Source organism: Humulus lupulus, chromosome 8, assembly GCF_963169125.1.
Source record: "Humulus lupulus chromosome 8, drHumLupu1.1, whole genome shotgun sequence".
Classification (NCBI taxonomy): Eukaryota; Viridiplantae; Streptophyta; class Magnoliopsida; order Rosales; family Cannabaceae; genus Humulus; species Humulus lupulus.
Window position 1 is genome coordinate 59,869,315 of NC_084800.1, and position 17,763 is coordinate 59,887,077.

Genomic DNA, 17,763 nt, shown 5'->3' on the forward strand with positions numbered 1-17,763 from the left:
ATAATTAATTTTAATTATATTGAATTAAAATAGAAATTAATAATAAAATAAGACCTTGTAAAACATCATATATATGATATGATAGTTATTATCACATATTGATAATTGTTATTATTTCTAATAACAAAAAGTCATAGACATGCATCTAGTGGATGCCTTGGGGATAGTAATCCGAATCAATGTATTCATCTAATATTCTCATTTTTTCAAAATGTTTCTTCAAACATTTTGAAAAAATGAGGAGTAGTAGATGTCTGCTTACTATCTCCGAGGGATCCTCTACGTCGGGATAGGGTAAGGGAATAATAAATAATTAAATAATAAATAAACAAATTTAATAATTTATACGCAAATTAAAAAATTAGAGGAATAATTTAAAAATAAATCATTAATTAATTGAGATGAAAAAATAAGTTTGATAATTAAAAAAAAACTAATCAATTAATTTTTTTATGGTATCATAAGATTTTATAAGACATCATAAAACAACTAGTGTTAAAAAATATTTCATTTTTTGTTGCTTTTCTTTGGTGATCAAATTTTATCACCAAAGATAGGATAGAAATTTTATATATTATCACCTAGTGATAATGTTTTCTTAATTATTTTTAATCACGAATAGCCTTAGACCTGTTCGGAGAGGCTGAGTCAGTAAGAACTCTTAAATATGCTTCTCCGAATTATCCAGGACGCTATGTGACCGCATGGATAGTTTGTTAGTTATTTACAAGTTCGAAATTTATTGCGCGCTCCGTAAAGAATAGGGCAAAATCGAAAGAAATAGAAGTATTCTACAACGCATGATACAAAATCAATGGCAGCCATCCGTTACGAAAAAGTATGTGAAAGTTAAAATATTATCAAAATTATGTTCTTTTAAATTATATGTTCTCTAACATTTGGGTTATATTTTTTAGGCGAACCCGGACCTTATTGAGTCATGGAAGGAATATCACATATGGTACCTGTAGGAAAAACTCATTGCAGGATCTTTATTTATTTTCATGCAATTTACATATTATCAAACAAACATGCAAATTCCTAGAACATGCTCCTATGAAATTGATACAAATACAAAGTAAAGTAAAAACTTACATTACGCAGCGGAACTGGAACAACTCCATCCTTCAATCTCTCTAACCCTTGATTCCTTTCTGTAGTAGAGTATTATCAAGAGATTGAACAAGATCAGCAACACAGTCTTCCTCACCAAGCCTTTGATCAACCTAGAACTAGTGTGGGCTGGTTCTCAACACATGAGAGAGAGATCTAGAAAAGAAGAAGATATTGTGGCTAAGAAAGGATTAGAGTGTCTAGGTTTTCACTTACCCAAATCAACTGAGACTGACTTGCGTCTCAAAACCCTAGATATCATATTCCTTATATAGGCAACTTAATGGGATTTATTTAAATTTAAATTAATTAAAAATAATAAACAAAAATAAAAGCCTTGGGCTGCCATAAATGGACTTGGGCCCAATCTCTTTGTTTTGAATTTAAATCCCAACTGGGCCTAAATTCAAAACCTTTTATTTATTTATTTTTAATTAATTAATTAAATCCTTATTCAAATTAACTAATTATAATTTGAAACTTGATTTAATATTATTTATTTATATTGATACCAATTTATCAATATTAATAAATTTACCCAAAGATTCTCTTTTATTATCTAAATCTCATATCTCTGTAAATTTTCCAAAATTGACCTAGTCAACTTTTAAAAATCCTAATTGATAATTAAATCAATTAATTGAGACATTCTAGATGATTTACTCAAAGGTGATGCGGGGACCATGGATCCATGAAATCAAGCTCCAACAAGTTACCGTGAATTTATTTACGAATAATTTCACTACCTTATTAATTCCCCGTGACTCCACTATAGACTCGGAATTGAACTCTTAAATTCATAGAACGTATTTTCAAAATCATAAATACGTTATCCATTGTTATAACCATTACAATCAGTCAATCCTCTATCGATGACTTACTAACGAGCTGGGTGCAAATTACCGTTTTACCCCTCATCAGTATTTTATCCTTAACTCCCACTAAGTTCCTTATAAATGATATTTCCGTGAACTTAATCACAGAAATGAGATCTCAATCATTTAACCTTTTGAACAAAGCAATTAAGGAAATCATCTTTTCACTTCTCATACAGAAGTTATAGATTTCGTATCTATGTATAATACTCCCACTCAATTACACTAATAAATCTCCAAGATGTAAGTATGGGCTAGACCGTAGGGTAAGCTGGTAACGAACAAGTCAAAAGATTTAAATAATATAATTAGTAGAATATTATCACTCAGAATTAAGATCGACTTAATATATGGTCAACGTTGTGACATTGATTAGATTTGATAACAACGATACTTATTTATCAATCAATAATCAATATCGGTCCTAGTCTGATGTAACTAAATACATCCGATCTTATCTACTTGGTCGATGCCTTGGACAAGACATCACACCCTGAATGTGTAAGTAGATCATATCGTAGATTGCCTAATCAGTGAAAATCCAATGCACTGATCTAATCTTAGGACTCGTTCTTTTGAACATATAATTACAACTATAATCCATTGTGACCTAGTCACTATAATTGTAACTATCCATATGTTCAGGATTTTATAAATGCTTGTATTATTTCAATAATCATGTAATAAAACAAGCAAGCAACACAGTTGTCAAATTAAATGATTTTTACTACTTTTATTGAAAATATGAAATCGTGCTACATGTCCGACATGGTTTTATAAGGGCATAAAACCCAACAGTACCTCCATACATGTACGGAGCAACACCTTGTCCGTGGCTGATTCCATTGTCATCGCAACAATCGTATCCCTACATGTATGGAGCTGGATCGTCCACATCACCTCCCCAATATCCTTGGCCGATGCCGCCACCGCAGCAACTACAACAACCACAACCGCAACAAGAAGACAATAGGGAGGACGAGGCAGCTGATTTAAAAACTAGGTTTATTTTATTATTAATTATTGTTAAATTATATCAACAATATGAGTATTTGTTATCTTAATGTATTAAGAATATGGATAATTTTTATCTTAATAAACTAATTTGAATATTTAATATAATATTTTTATTTTTAATATATTTATTTTCAATTATTTAAATTTTAATTAATAATTTAGATTAATAATTAATTAAAATTTTATTTAATTATTTAATTTTATTATTTTTTATAAATAAAATAGTTTTAGGGGCGACAGTGTCGCCCCTAATAATCAAGTATTAGGGGATACTATTGGAATATCAGGGGCGACACATCGACAAAAGCTTTGGAAAATAGTCAAATATCAGGGGCGACATTCCAACTTTTAGGGGCGACATGTCGCCCCTGATATTTGAATATTAGGGGCGACTATTGGTATATCAGGGGCGACATATCAACAAAAATGATGGAAAATATTCAAACTTTTGGGGCGACATTCCAACTTAGTCGCCCCTGATATTTGAATATTAGGGGCGACCCATTGAGTCGTCCCTAATGTACCCCATTAGGCGCATTTTATCAAGGGCGACACATCAGGGGTGACATGTCGCCCCTAATACATATCAGGGGCGACTTTTAGGGTTATTAGGGGCGACATGCGTTGCCCCTAAAACCCATTTTTGTTGTAGTGATTTTAAGTGTTGACATTCATGTAACATCAACTGTGGCTTCTAATTCTCATTTAGGAGAGGTCATCATCGTATCCCCGAAGGGTACAAGTAATTTTGAGTCTCCCAGTGCTTTTCTGGAGCAACTAATGTCCTCTGCAATGTAGACGCCAGTGTATCTGTCAAGTGACTTGGGCGAAGACGTTTGAGATGGGTTACTTGTACACCCTTCCATGCCATATCTTCTTGCAGTGGGAACAACCACATTGACATCTGATAGTATTATGGTGTCAACGCTAGTAGGAGGTGGGGAACCGGTTGCCCCTGTTGCTTCTGTTGCTGCACTAGCAGGAAGAGAAGCAAGCGAGAGAGCGGGAGACATGCCCGAATATGTACCTTCTGCGTCAACAGAGGTGATGGAGGAGATGTTCCGCATAAGTAGACCTCATCTTCCAGCGGAAGCTATCGGGTCATTGAGTGGGCAAGGTGACTTGCTGCAATATATGGATGGTAAGTTCGCTGAAAAACGAGCATGGTTTTCAAATATGTACTAGAGTGAGTATCGTGTGGTGTGTGTCTTATTTGATGGGTGATAAGTGTAGTTAATGTTTTGCAGAGCTCGTATGTGCTTCTGCTGCTAGAAGGGAGTATGCAGCGGCTGTTCAGAACATCACGAAGGTGGCGGAGCAGGCGGTCATGCTGGAAGAAGAGCAGGCAGGGAGAAGAATGGCCGAAGCAAACCAAAATGTGCTTGTGGAGGCCATCAAGAAGTTAGAAACGCAACTAGCAGAGGCAAGAGAAGGTTGTAGCCATAGAGGAGAAGCTAGTAAGTTCTATTGGACTTGAGGTGGAACGTAACAAAATGATAGCGGATCTATTGGCGATGACCAATAAATGGATGGAGAAGATCCAATTCTGTGTACAGCACGAAGCCCGAATGGAGAAACTTGACAGCATGATAAATGATTTGCAGGAAGATGTAGTATCTTTGCAAACAGATAAAGAGATTTTGGAGAAAGAAAAGAAAGAGCTACATCAGAAATTGGAGGTGCTAGAAATGGGCGTCGCAGATGTGCGGAAGCAGAAGCTGGAGGTGGAACTCTAGTTAGAAAAGAAGTTGAAGGAGAAAGAGGAGGTTGTCATGAAAACCGAGAGACAATTAAGGGAAATGGCTGAGGTATGCGTTTTTTCTGTATTCATTGGTATAATGGCAATATGGTTGAGTAATATGTTGCATGTTTTGATGAAGAGATGGATTTATTTTGCAGGAGGCAAAAGAGGCGGTAGTGGAAGCCACGAGGCAGCGCATTCGAGATTGTGAGATTACTGAACGGAAGTTCGTGAGGATTGCCGAGGTGGACACTGCAAAATACCTGGATCTGGCACTCCGTAATAAGAAGCAGGCCCCAGAGGAGAAATGGGCTAAATTGGAGATGTACTGCAAAAGCATCGACGTGAAAGTGGGAGAATATAATGTCGATAAATATTTGAATGAGCTCGGGGATCTGCAAATCATCTACCCAGCACATCATCTTGAAAACCTGAAGCTTAAAGTCGACGCTTTGGGCTCAGTTTACAATGCCAGTGGGGAACTGGTGGAAGAAGGTGATGTGGTAGAGACTTCTGAACAGATTGTGATAAAGCCTGCTCTAGTTGCAGAGGCCAGACCAGCTGGCGAAAGAGGTGCCATAGAATGATCGACACATTTTTTTGGTGCTTGTATATGCATTCTTTATCTTCTTTGTTTGTTAATTCTTGGACGATTGTAGATGTAATTGTTCAAATTATCAATACAACTTGTAGAAATTCGTTCACGTTAGTTATCCAGTTGCTAGTGGATGTGTTCTTCTCTGTACTATATTAATTTAAGATATTGCAGCAGGTGAGAGTCAGTTGACGTATTCTGATAAGAGGCTTCATAGACCCTTTAGGCCATTGCACTACACCAAAAAAAGGCATAGGATAACACTAAAATCTAACAGAATTAAAAAAATATTATGCTTGGTAAAAAAATCCACCATAAAAGCGAGTGACTCAAAATTTTAGACGCCAACATTAATTTGTCACGTTTCTCTCCCAGTTTCTCTTTTATCTATTTAAAACTTTTTATATTAAAAAATATTAATAAAGTAAAAATCCCTAAATCTCTTTTTCTTCCTATACGTGCCTCTCTCCTCTCAGCCGCCCCCTTCACCTTTCTCTCAAATCATCTCTTCTCAAGCTCCATGCCTCCCCTATCTTCCTCTCTCACTTCCATGGGAGACCACGACTACACTCATGGCGGCGTGCGGTGGCTCACAACGATGATGTGCGGTGGTTTCCATGGAAGCCGAAGAAGATTGACAGATGGAAATAGCTCGGTGGTTAGTGCTCTGCCCACTGTTCTTGAGAATCCAAGCCCACCCAAATCATCCATCAATGAGGTACGAGATGATTTTTTTTTTTAGAAAAAAAAATTGGGTTTTTATTCAATTTGGATGATGGTTTCTAGGAAATTTCTGAAATGGGTTTGATGGATTTCAACAGTTGATTGAATCATTAATATTAGTGGTTTCTCTAACCACTCCCATTCGAACAGCGCTAACTAAGTAGAGGAGACGAGCCAGAGTTCAGAGCAACGTCTCCTAATGTGACCCACTCACTCTCTCTCTTCCGATCTCCTCTCTCCCAAGTTATCCGGTAAGCCATGAATTTTGGATAATTATACATATATATGTGTGTGTGAAGAGAATGTGTTGACTACTTTGAGCAATTCCATTTTCTACTTTTGCTCAAAATGTTTACCGTATTGCGATGATTCAATTTTTGTCAGATCATAGCTAAGATCTCTGCTACTACTACTATGGTTGTTCCTGTGGAAGAAGCCATTGCGGCGCTATCTACATTCTCACTTGAGGTATTTCCTGTGAACACACTTTTTTTCATTTCTATTCTTGCGGAAAATGATTAATTTTTTTTTTATATATGTATGTATGTACGGGACATAATTTTCTGCCAATCTTTTTCCATGATTATCACTCCTCCATTGGTTGGTGCCAGAGAAGAAAAATATATTCATTTTACCATTTGAGCATCTAGGTTACAGTATTGCTTATCGGTATAAAATGACATTGCTTGCAAGGGCAATTTAACTCTCATTTGCGTAAAATAATTGAAGAAAGGACCAAAGAGATGAGAGATTTGCTACATAATAAGGAAGCTCACCATAATCGCAATGTGCACACTCAGTTAAAGAAAGTTACGGATGAGAAGATAAAAGAGATGAAAGATCAACTAATAAGAGCTAAAGCATACTTAAATTTTGCACCGCCAGGTAGTAATTTCCATTTAGTAAAGGAGTTGAGACTACGAATTAAAGAGGTGGAACGAGCACTTGGTGAGCGTACAAAGGATTCAGAGTTGTCCAGGAGGTATATAATTTTGTTTTATTTTTTAATTGTTTTCTATAATAGTGAGTTCCAGAGATTCATTTCCATCTAAAACCCGTGATATTGCCGTGCTTTGCAGAAAATGAGACACATGGAAACTTCATTGACTAAAGCCAGTGCGGTGTACCCTGATTGCTCTGCCATGGCTTCTAAGTTCTGTGCTATGGCTCACACAACCGAAGAGCAAGTTCGATCGCAAAAGAAGCAAGCAGAATATCTTGTCCATATTGCTGCACGAACTACCTCGAAAGGGCTCTATTGTCTTGCTATGCGCCTTACTGCCGAATGCTTTGCTTTGGATCCAGAAGAGAGGCAGCTTCCCAAGCAACAGAGGCTAAAATTTTTGCATGATTAGAACCTTCATCATTATGTTGTCTTCTCTGATAATATTATGGCATGTGCAGTGGTTGTTAGCTCCACTATTTCTGCAGCGGCGGTAATTTGAATTCCTACTATTCTTCTATGTTTCCTTTCCCAATAATGCATATTTTAAGCAATGGTAAAAAAATGTTGCGGCGGCTTCTTGGCTTTTATTTCATTCTACACTTGTAACTATTGATTCTGGATTCCATGATATTGTTGGTATGAAATAGATATATCAGACCTTGATCGTTGTTTCTTGTCATAAAATTGTGTAGGAACCAAAGATAATTGTTTTCCATGTGGTGACTGATTCACTCAATTTCCCTGAAATCTCAATGTGGTTCATATTGAGCCCTCCAGGCAAAGCCACAATCTAAATCCAGAGCATAGACAATTTTGGGTGGTTGTTCACCAAGTATAATAATTCAATATTGAAGTAAGAGTCCAGTGATTCCAGATTTACTTTTCAACTTAACCACCTTCGTTTTTATCTGCGCGAGATCTTCCCTGCACTGAATAAGGTAGTACTATTTGACCATGTTGTGGTGGTGCTAAGAGACCTAGCTAGGTTGTGGCATCTTGACATGTAGGGACAATGATGATTCATAGCAGAAAAAATTTACAGCCTATTTTTCTTGCCTTAGGAACTTCACTTGTTCACTTTATTCTTTTTATTATAATGATTCTTCATGTTACTTTGTATTTTATATCTTTATTTATTAGATACTGTTTGCTAAAAGGTCTCACTATCAATCAATACCTCATTTCCACCACAAAACAGATATTAAGACTTCCATTCTTACTCATTCTATGGCTCTATTTCCTAATATGCTGCTTGTGTCTCTCAACACCAATATTTCTCATCCAGGGATTGTAGAAAAAATGCCTCTAAGAATTTCATTCACTGTATATATATATGTACATATATGTTCATGTTTATGTGTGCTTGTAATTTCTAATTTTATTAGGTTTCTGCTTGTGTAGCACCTCATTACACTGAAACTTTGCTTGATGGGACTAAGTTCAATTCCAGCCATTATAGAGGATTCCTTTCAAGTTTAAGTTTGGCCAAGGTATTAATTATCAACTAGTGTTTGTGGTATTGTATTTTTTTTTCTTCTTTTAACTTATAAGTATAAAATTGTATTATGTAAACTACTTTATATAATACCGAAAAAGTATTATTATAAAGTATACTATACTTTATAAAGATAGGTTAAACATTCAAGTATTCCATGACAATCTGATTCGTTTTGTTTATGAATGTCCTAAAATTTTGCCTAAAATATAGCTGCGTATTTGAATATTTGTTGAAAGGGATAATGCTGCTTATTTGATACAATGAAAGACCACATTCTGAATCTCTTTGTAAGCTCTTAACAAGCTTTTCTTAAGCTATTTTTGCAGCTGATGTTACTGATTAAGGTTCACTAATTGATTATCATATCTTGTATCAAGAAATACTGCAATAAACTTGAATTCTACCATTATGTAGTTATGTGTAATAAGGATTTAAGTTTGATTTCTCTAGTTTGTTAAGTTTTACCATTAGTTATGTGTAATATGGTTCAAATGGGCAGGTTTAATTGTTGTATATCTTTTGCTCTTTTCAATCAACTTACTATCAAATTATGCTCTGTGTTTATAGAGTGATAGTAGAAAGACTATATTTTTTTGTTACTTTTAAAAGTTGTTATATTAATGAATAATTGTTAACTTATTATACTCTGCATATGTCTTTATTTATAGAGTGATAGTAGAAAGACTATCATTTTTTTTTACTTTCGTTCATATATTTTTTCTTTGTTTTAAATAAGACTACATGCTAACATTTTCTTGTGCAATAGTGACAGCTTATATGGTCTTCACCATTATCACAAAAATTAAGTTGCCTATTTTATATGGTCTCTTTTGCTATTTTTGTGCCCTCTTGAGAAAATTAGTTCTTGCTTAATTAATTGCTTTTACAGTATACCATAACACAAAAAGTGACCCAATATATATAATTAAAGGATGTTAACGTGATGCCAATTTATTGTACTTAAATTCTGGATATAATTTTTATGTAATAATAAAGAAGAAGAAAAAACACACTCACACACACACATCACCAGTTTGTGAAGCTTTTCTTAAGATTTTTGGTCTTATTGTGAGAATAATATATATTTTTGTACGTAATTTTTTTTTTATACATATATAGAAGAGCTCAACAAATTTGATACACCAGTTTGTTCAGCTTCTCTTACATCTAGATTCTAATTAGTGTAGAGCTCAACAAACGTGGCAGTGGCGATGGTGTATTGGAGAATGGCGTGGTCGATTTGACGAGTCAGGTACACCTGATGGAGAAGGAAGATGCGGAGAAGTCCGAGAGAGAGAAGAAGGAGTTCGAGGAGAGGGAGAAGGCTTGGCTCAAGGCCAAGGAGATGAAAAGGAAGAAGATGGAAGGAGAAAAATAGGAACAACGAAAGAAGGCATTGGACGAAGAGTCTCGGAAACAGCAGGTACTTTCTTCTTTTCTTTACTTTCTTGGAGTATTTTGGTTTTAACGGCTGTTTAGTTGCTAGAAAAGAATGAAAAACTAACCAAATTAATATAATTTTGTGTTTTCAATGTTTACAATTCTGTGTTTTCACTGTTTCTCTTACTCTCTGATTGTTCACTGTTTCACTGTTTACAATTTTGGAGATGTGTTATTAAATATTAGACTGGAAAGAAAAGTCAACAAGCACAAGTATTGTTAAAAAATTGAAGAAAAAAAAGATGTTGCTTAAATACCAACATGTTCTTGAGATAATGATATAATAGCTTGAAACATTATGGAGTAGATGGTTATTTGAACTATAAGTTATTGTCATTTTTTAATGCCTTTGGATTTTTTTTTAATGTTTGTAGTAATATCCTAATTAAAAAAAATACCTTTATGCATAAATCATGCTTCCTATATTTGAATTGTTATGAATATACTATGTAAAAAATTATTGAAGACTAATCAAAAGATTGTATCAAGTTTTTTGGTCATTGAAAGTAGCTATATATATATTTACTGCAAGTCAGGTTTTAATTGTTTTTGCTTCAGCCACTAATGATGTATGTACTTAGCATTCTTAGTATTTTTTAATATTGTGTGAAGAGTTCTTCTCCTTAGTATTTTGTGATTGTGTATTACTGTTGATTGTGTCATAATATATATATATATATTTATATGTGGTTTATGCTTTCTTGGTTGCTAATAATTAAATGATTATTTTTTGTATGTCGCAGTAATACACTAGCTTATTTTCTAGTGTGTACTTTCTAAGTTTTGGCTAATGGGATTTTAGGTCTTTATAGTTGCTCTGGTGGAAAGCCTTTTATTTTGAAATGCTAACATTTTCCTACCTATATTTTAGATTTTTTTTCAAGTGATTTATTAATTTCGATTTGCTGTGTTTGGAATTGGCAAGAATGATGATTCAATTAGATGTGTGAAAAGGAGAACAAAAACTCCTTTCATGAACTCAAAACATTTGAGGCATATGAATTGTCTGACTTGTTTACAACAACACCTATATTAAGTTTCTGGTCTTAGTTGGTCACAAACACTTCCCTGGCATAGCATGTATGTGTTTGTTTGTTTGTTTTTTTTTTTTTTTGAATTCTTTCCATTTTATTTAAGTTACTTCTGGAGCCCTTGTTACTCTGGTCCAGTTTTGTATTGGTTTTGGTAATTTTGTAATGGATTGGGCAAGAATGACGAATCAATTAGATGCGTGAAAGGAGAACTCTTTATTGAACTCAACTTTGAGGCATTTGAATTGTCTGACACATGCCTGTCACAACCATCCTCACCATATAAATGTCTATACATTAGAGCTATAGGGAGTATCTCAAGCATCTTTAGCATAATCTTGAGATCAAGTTGTTATATCAACTTGGATAGAAATGGTCTTACTCTTAATTAATATTAAGCCAAAATATTGAAGAAAAAAAATGTAACAAATTTTATTGACTTAATGGATAATTTGTTTATACTTCTAGTTTAATTATTTCATTTTGAAAACTCTAGCTAGCAATTTAGTCTGCCAATTTATTTATCCTTAATGGAGTACTGATTTTTTTAATGTATCAGTCATTTTTTCTCTTTAAAAGTTGTGTACCACATTGTGTCATTTTTTATAATGATATAGATTAATAGTTCATATGATCTTGACTAATTATCTTATCTTACAACATTATTATTACAGGGGTTGACAAAGATTCCAGGTTTACGTTTAGGTAAAGCCAAGATCAGCTTATTTAAGATCTGGAGATGTTGCTTGAGGCACATTTTATGCAGCTGGATGGAACACGAAACAAGATATTGTCTGTGAGTGCTATTTCTAATCCTAGGAATTTAAACATGATATTTCTGCCAAGTTTTATTTAAAGTACATGGAAGTGTAACAGTAAGTTTCATGTAAGCTGTAATTCTGCAAGCATTTAGCATTTTGTGCTTTATTTTACATGAAATTTTGATTCTTTGTCTACTTCTGGGATGACATGACTATGAGAATTTTAAATCTGTGGGAAGTACAAGTTGGAGCTAACTAAACCCTTAGGTGAATCAACAAATTCAAGGTTTTGATTCTCATTTTAGTTGTTCTGTAACTTTTTTCTGAACTCAAGGGGTTGTCAAATTTAAATTTATTTTTGTTTCTTCTCTTTTGGACTAAGTGGAAGATTTGCATTCACCATATAAGTCTCTGCCCCCATGGTTTTAAAGAAAGCCAGCAATTTCAAATGGCATGTTGTCAAGTTCTGTTAACAATTTTGTAGAAATTTGCTGTATGGATGATAACTGAGTTTTGATTCTCATTTTAGCTGCTTGGCTCGTAAGTTAACTTTGTTACCATCTCTTATTGTGTTTATTTAATCTGTAAAATTCATCAATACCCACTTTAATTCATAAATCTCTCTAGCAGAAAGTATCTATATACCATTGCATATTTCTCTAGGGCTGGATGGAAGATAAGATATTAGACTTAAATGTGCTTAGGATCCGTGTTTTAAGAAAACCTTCGCAAAGCAAGTGATTTTTTTGTATTGGACCCTTTCTTCATTTGACTGGTGTTGCTATTTCTTTGTCCTGTTTTGATTTCTGATGCACTTGTCACCTATGCGATATCACCACACTTGCACAGAAGAATTGGACTCCACTCGTGGGATCCACCTGTTTCATTGTCCCTCTTTGTTTTTATTTATTTTTGGAATGATTTATTGGTATTTAGTTGAGTTTGATTGATGCCTTATGTACAATCATTGATAGGAAATGTGCCTGTTTGCTATTGTTTTCAAAATTGTGTACCTATTATGGCTCAGTCTACCTATTATGTACTCTCATACTTATTTCTGGTAAAAGAATAGTTGCGGACATTGTTTTTGATTGGAAATTAACAAGTAGCAATGCTTTTAAGTATTTTCCAATATCTTTGAGGGGATTGGCCAATGTTAATTTTTATGTTACCTTCTTACTCTATATCATATCAAGTGTATGGTTGCGTAGTACTTGTTTTTTCTAATACTAAGAGTCTAAGACCTCTACTTTTTGTCTTCAGTACACTCTTGCAATAGATATTTGGAGCATAGGATGTATTTGCTGAAATGCTTACAGGAAAACCACTGTTTGATTGGGAAAATGTGATACACCAATTGGATCTCATGACTGATTTTCTTGGCACACCATCCTCCCCAGCCGAATCCACTGGAAGGGTTCGTTTTTATTCTTTCTATCCATGCTAGTCACTCATTCGTAGCAAAGATAATCAAGATTCATGAGATACAATATTTAAGTAGCTTTTCCCTGAATTCTCTTGCTGTAAACACTATATTCATCATGCTTAAATACTTGATTTTTAGCTTTTGCGTTTCCTTTTATGGCTTGTTTCTTATATTTAATATTCTCAAATTTTGTGCTTGAGTTGGGCTAGTGGCCCAAGATAATTTGGGCCAAGTGTCCACCATAAATTTGGACCAACAATTTGTTTTAGTTTTCACAAGGCCTTGATTGTAGATATATATATATATATATATGAGCCTCTCAAGCCTTCTCGAAATTATCATTTTTATTAGTATTTGTAGTTTTGCCACTAAAACAATATTTGATCTGTTTATGTTCAATTTTTAGTAAAATTAATAAATAAATATAAAATTTTAACTGGAATTGGTTACATTGGAGCCCTAGAAGCTCTCAAGATATTTATTATATTCTTAGTTTTGTAAATTGTTACAAGCTCCATTGATAAGATCTAGATAATATATTGTGTGCTTGTGCTTGATTATTTGTATTTCTGAACACTGCCGACCTAGTGCTTTTCACACTCAAATTTTTCTATAAATGTTTACATTATTAAGTCTTCCAGAGTATCCAATGGAGTTCTATTCCAAGATAAGAACTCATATGGTTCTTTCCTATCATTATCTTCTAGTACTTTTATACTAACATATGCTCTCCCGTGTCAGGTTGGATTTGTTGATGTGTTTGTAATGAGGCATAGAGGCCAGGTTGGAGGGGACAGAAGTCAGTTATAGCATATAGTGAATGTAATTGCTCTAAATATGGTAGGTCCTTACTTTTGGATGAGAAAATTTTAAATCTCTGTTTACTGTCAAAACTTGAAAGCTGAGAGCCTGTTCTGCCATATTGAATCTTCTCCATTGATCTGACCTGCATCTGAATGGTTCATTTAACATAATTTGTCTATATATTATTTATTTCTCACTTTTTCTCCAGCTTGCTTAATGACCATAAGAATATACTTCACAGGTTATTGGCCGAGGGAGCTTTTAGAGTTTCATTTGGGGTCTGAGACTGTAATGCCTGTACAGTACAAAGTCACCATTAGTAAGTATAGCACATACTTTAATCTTAGCACTAGACCTTATATATATATATAATTTAGTTAAATCAGTTAGTTTAGTTAAGTTATTGAGAGTAATTTTGAGTTTAGTATTGGACCTTATATGCCTAAATTAGTTGAAACAGATAGTTTATTTAAGTATAGAACTATATCTTACTTTTCTTGATTCTTCTTTGTGGCATGTATATATTGGTGCCACTTGTATTCTGTATTCATTCAATTCAATACAATTTCATTTTCTTTCATAATATTGTATCAGAGAATTAAACTATTCTAGCTTCAGGACTGTGGAACTTATTCGCCTCTTATCATCCCTATCTGAAGGAACTTGGCCAGTAGAATATGTGTAAGTTTCTTTATTTCTTTGCATTGGGTTGAGGATTCTACAGTAATTTCTGTACGTTTGTAAACACTACACTGTACTATATCAGCGTAATTGACTGCAAATATGTATCACTGTTTTGTAATTACTTGTTAGTGCCCAAATAACTTAAGGTCTAGAGTTTAGTACCTGTTTGAACTCCATATTCTATTACACCTCTCCTTTAAATGAGATATGAGATTCGATGGATCTACCCTAGAAATAATAGTATCATTCTAAATGCTTTTGTAACTCAAATCTCCCAAACTTTTAACAGGTTGTCTCAGTAATTAAGCACCTGAACCAGAGATGTCTTTAGGGTGAAATTGAGGCCCCTTTAACCTGAAAATGTTAGTGTTTGTTTACTGTAATATGTATCTATTCATTGTGTGATAGCAGTATTTTGAATTTTGAAGTATGTTCACCTGGTATTGCTTGCTTAGGTCTTATATTGTATACAGTTTTATTATTTGATTCATATTATTTAATTTTTTGAAGCATATACCTTACCTTTTATCTGCTATTGCAGGAGAAAAATGTCTCTTTCTCCATCAATTGGAGGAGAAAAGTATACTTAATTTTGAAGGCTTTGTGTTGGGCAGCTGTAGAATATTTTGTGCTGAAGGTAATAACTTTTCAATATGTTGAATATTTAAGACTACTTGAATACTTAAAGAACATTTTGTTGTTGATGACAGTGTTGAATGTTTAAACTAATTTGTGGATTGTTAATACAATGTTGAATGTTTTTACTTTTTGTTATTTGAAAATCAAGTTCATTTGATGATGCTAGTATATATTAGAAAGCTAATTTTAATTATATATAAAAAATTAAAATATAATAGAATAAATTAGTGTTATATAAATAAATATATAATGAGAATTTAAACTTATCTAAATATTAAAATAATATGAAAATTGTGTTATAATATCTATTACAATAACACTTTTTATGTAAAGAATTTTGTTATGCAAACTTCATTAAATAACACAAATAATGTGTTATACTAAAGTGTAGTATAACACAAAAAATGTGTTATACTAAAGTGTAGTATAACACAAATTTATAAGTATTGAAATGTGTTATATAATCGATTATAAATAATATAATGAAACACTTATCTATTTATTAAAATAACACAGATTGTGTGTTATCGTTGACATTATAATAACACATCTGTATAACAATGATAAAGTGTTATGTAAAGTACCCTGACCTACGATAACATAGTCGGTCTTAACACATCAGAAAGTGTTAAGGTATGTTTTGATAACACATTTTTGGTGTTATTAAAAGCATTTTTTCTTGTAGTGTTGCGTGCGAGATACAGTAAGAGCCTGTACAAATGGTGGGAGAGTGTTATCCGAAAAATTAGCATTGATGACGTGGCAAGTGATCCCTGGACACGTGGCTGACGCCTGGAAACGTTCTGCTAGAGTATCGACCAGAAGACGCATTAGAATCAGTAAGCAGCCTAGTCTTACCTGCGACCAGTCTGGTCGATAGTTCCGCATACAAAGCAACATTTATGGGAATATCTTTGTAAATCCCGAATTTATCTCACACAATCTCCTGAGTATCCGACGATTCAGGAAAGAATATCTGTAACAATCCTTTGTAATCCCCCTTGAGCCTATAAATAGCAAGAGATAGCTCAAGGAATGGACTTTTGGCTTTGGAATTATTTGAGACTATAGTAATTCTCCTAGTAATATTGTATTGTTCTTAGAGGTGGGTGAAACTCATTGAACCCTTGTTCTTTGATCACTCCTTTGATTCTATATCAATAATAGTCTAAGTGGACGTAGGTTATTACCAGATCCTGGGGCCGAACCACTATAAAATATCGTGTTGTTATTCATTTTTGTCATTGCGTTCTTCTCATCATATTCATTCATATCAAGCATATTCTGACTCCGTGTCAGTTGGCCGAATCTTGGGTCAACATTCGGGTGCTTTCATTGAGAGCTTGACATATCATTGCTGAAGGAACCGATGGCGAAAGCTACAAAGAAAACTGGTCAGGCAGCCACCGCCGCACTGTCAAACCCGCCACCTCCTCCTCCTCCTGCAAGCATGGCGGAAGATGAGCCACATCTGGACTTTGAGGAGGAAGAGATGGATGATGCAACGCTGAAGAGTTCCTTGGGCGCGTTGCAAGAGGAGCTGGCTAATCTGAGAGCCAGCCAGGAGACTGCTGCTGGAGTTGTGGCACGGCAGAATGAAGCCATGGTAGCCCTTGAGGCGGCCTTGCAGCTGGCAAGGAATCGGCCCGCACCTCCTTCGCAACCTGACCAACCTGGCAATGGGCCACCCCAGAGGGGTCCTAATCCAAGCCCACCAATCCAGCCTTCAAGTCCGCAAAGGCCCGAGAAGCCTCAAGCGCCCCATGACGACGCCCCGCTGGACCCTGAGGCGCAGCCACCATCCCAGGCTGGTCGCGACGATCCCCCACAACAAAGGCAGAATAGGGCCGAGCATCAGCCTCGTAGTCCTAGACGCCGTAGGGGTGATGAGCCAAACCTACCGAACAGAGGTCAGTATCCCCCTGGTAACAGGAGGGACTCAGAGTTAGGCTCTGCGGCCCGAGGTCCCCCACGGCACGATGGTGCACGGGGACACCACGACCAGCGCAGGCCACCCTCTAACACTTGGAACGTTTCAGCCAGGAATGGAAATCGAGGGAACAGTCGATCCCACCACAGCCAGTCGAGGTTCAGAGATGGCCATGGATATAATGAGGCTGACTCAGGTAAAGGGGACGCTGGCCGAAGGAATGAAGAAAGAGGTAAAGGCAAGAGCCAGGTACCTCAAGATGACCAACCCAATAGATGGGATGCCGGGGGGCAGCCCAAACAAAATAATGTCTTCAACCGGCTCGGGGGTAGCGAGCAGCGGAGAAGAGACGAGGATTTGCGTGACGTACTTAACGATCACCGCGAGCGACATGGTGAGAACGTCCCCTTAGCAACAGAGGCCACAGCGATTCTTGCCGCTGTACAGGCCCAGATAGACGCTCTCAACCAGGCAGTGCAACAGCTGGTCGGGGGAAGGACATCTTACATCGACCACGATAGGAGGAAAGGCACTCCTTTC

The 17,763-nt window shown here is 35.3% G+C and overlaps 1 non-coding gene and 2 pseudogenes across 1 annotated transcript; all 3 read left to right on the plus strand.

Annotated features, from left to right (window-relative positions):
• The first annotated feature begins 6,600 nt into the window (after positions 1-6,600).
• LOC133795474 (probable galacturonosyltransferase 6) lies at positions 6,601-8,026 on the plus strand (annotated as a pseudogene).
• Positions 8,027-10,863: 2,837 nt separating this feature from the next.
• LOC133799175 (small nucleolar RNA Z266) lies at positions 10,864-10,968 on the plus strand. The gene has a single exon (XR_009876370.1). It is a non-coding gene; the product is annotated as a small nucleolar RNA Z266 (small nucleolar RNA).
• A 179-nt stretch (positions 10,969-11,147) lies between these two features.
• LOC133799176 (small nucleolar RNA Z266) lies at positions 11,148-11,244 on the plus strand (annotated as a pseudogene).
• Positions 11,245-17,763: the final 6,519 nt, after the last annotated feature.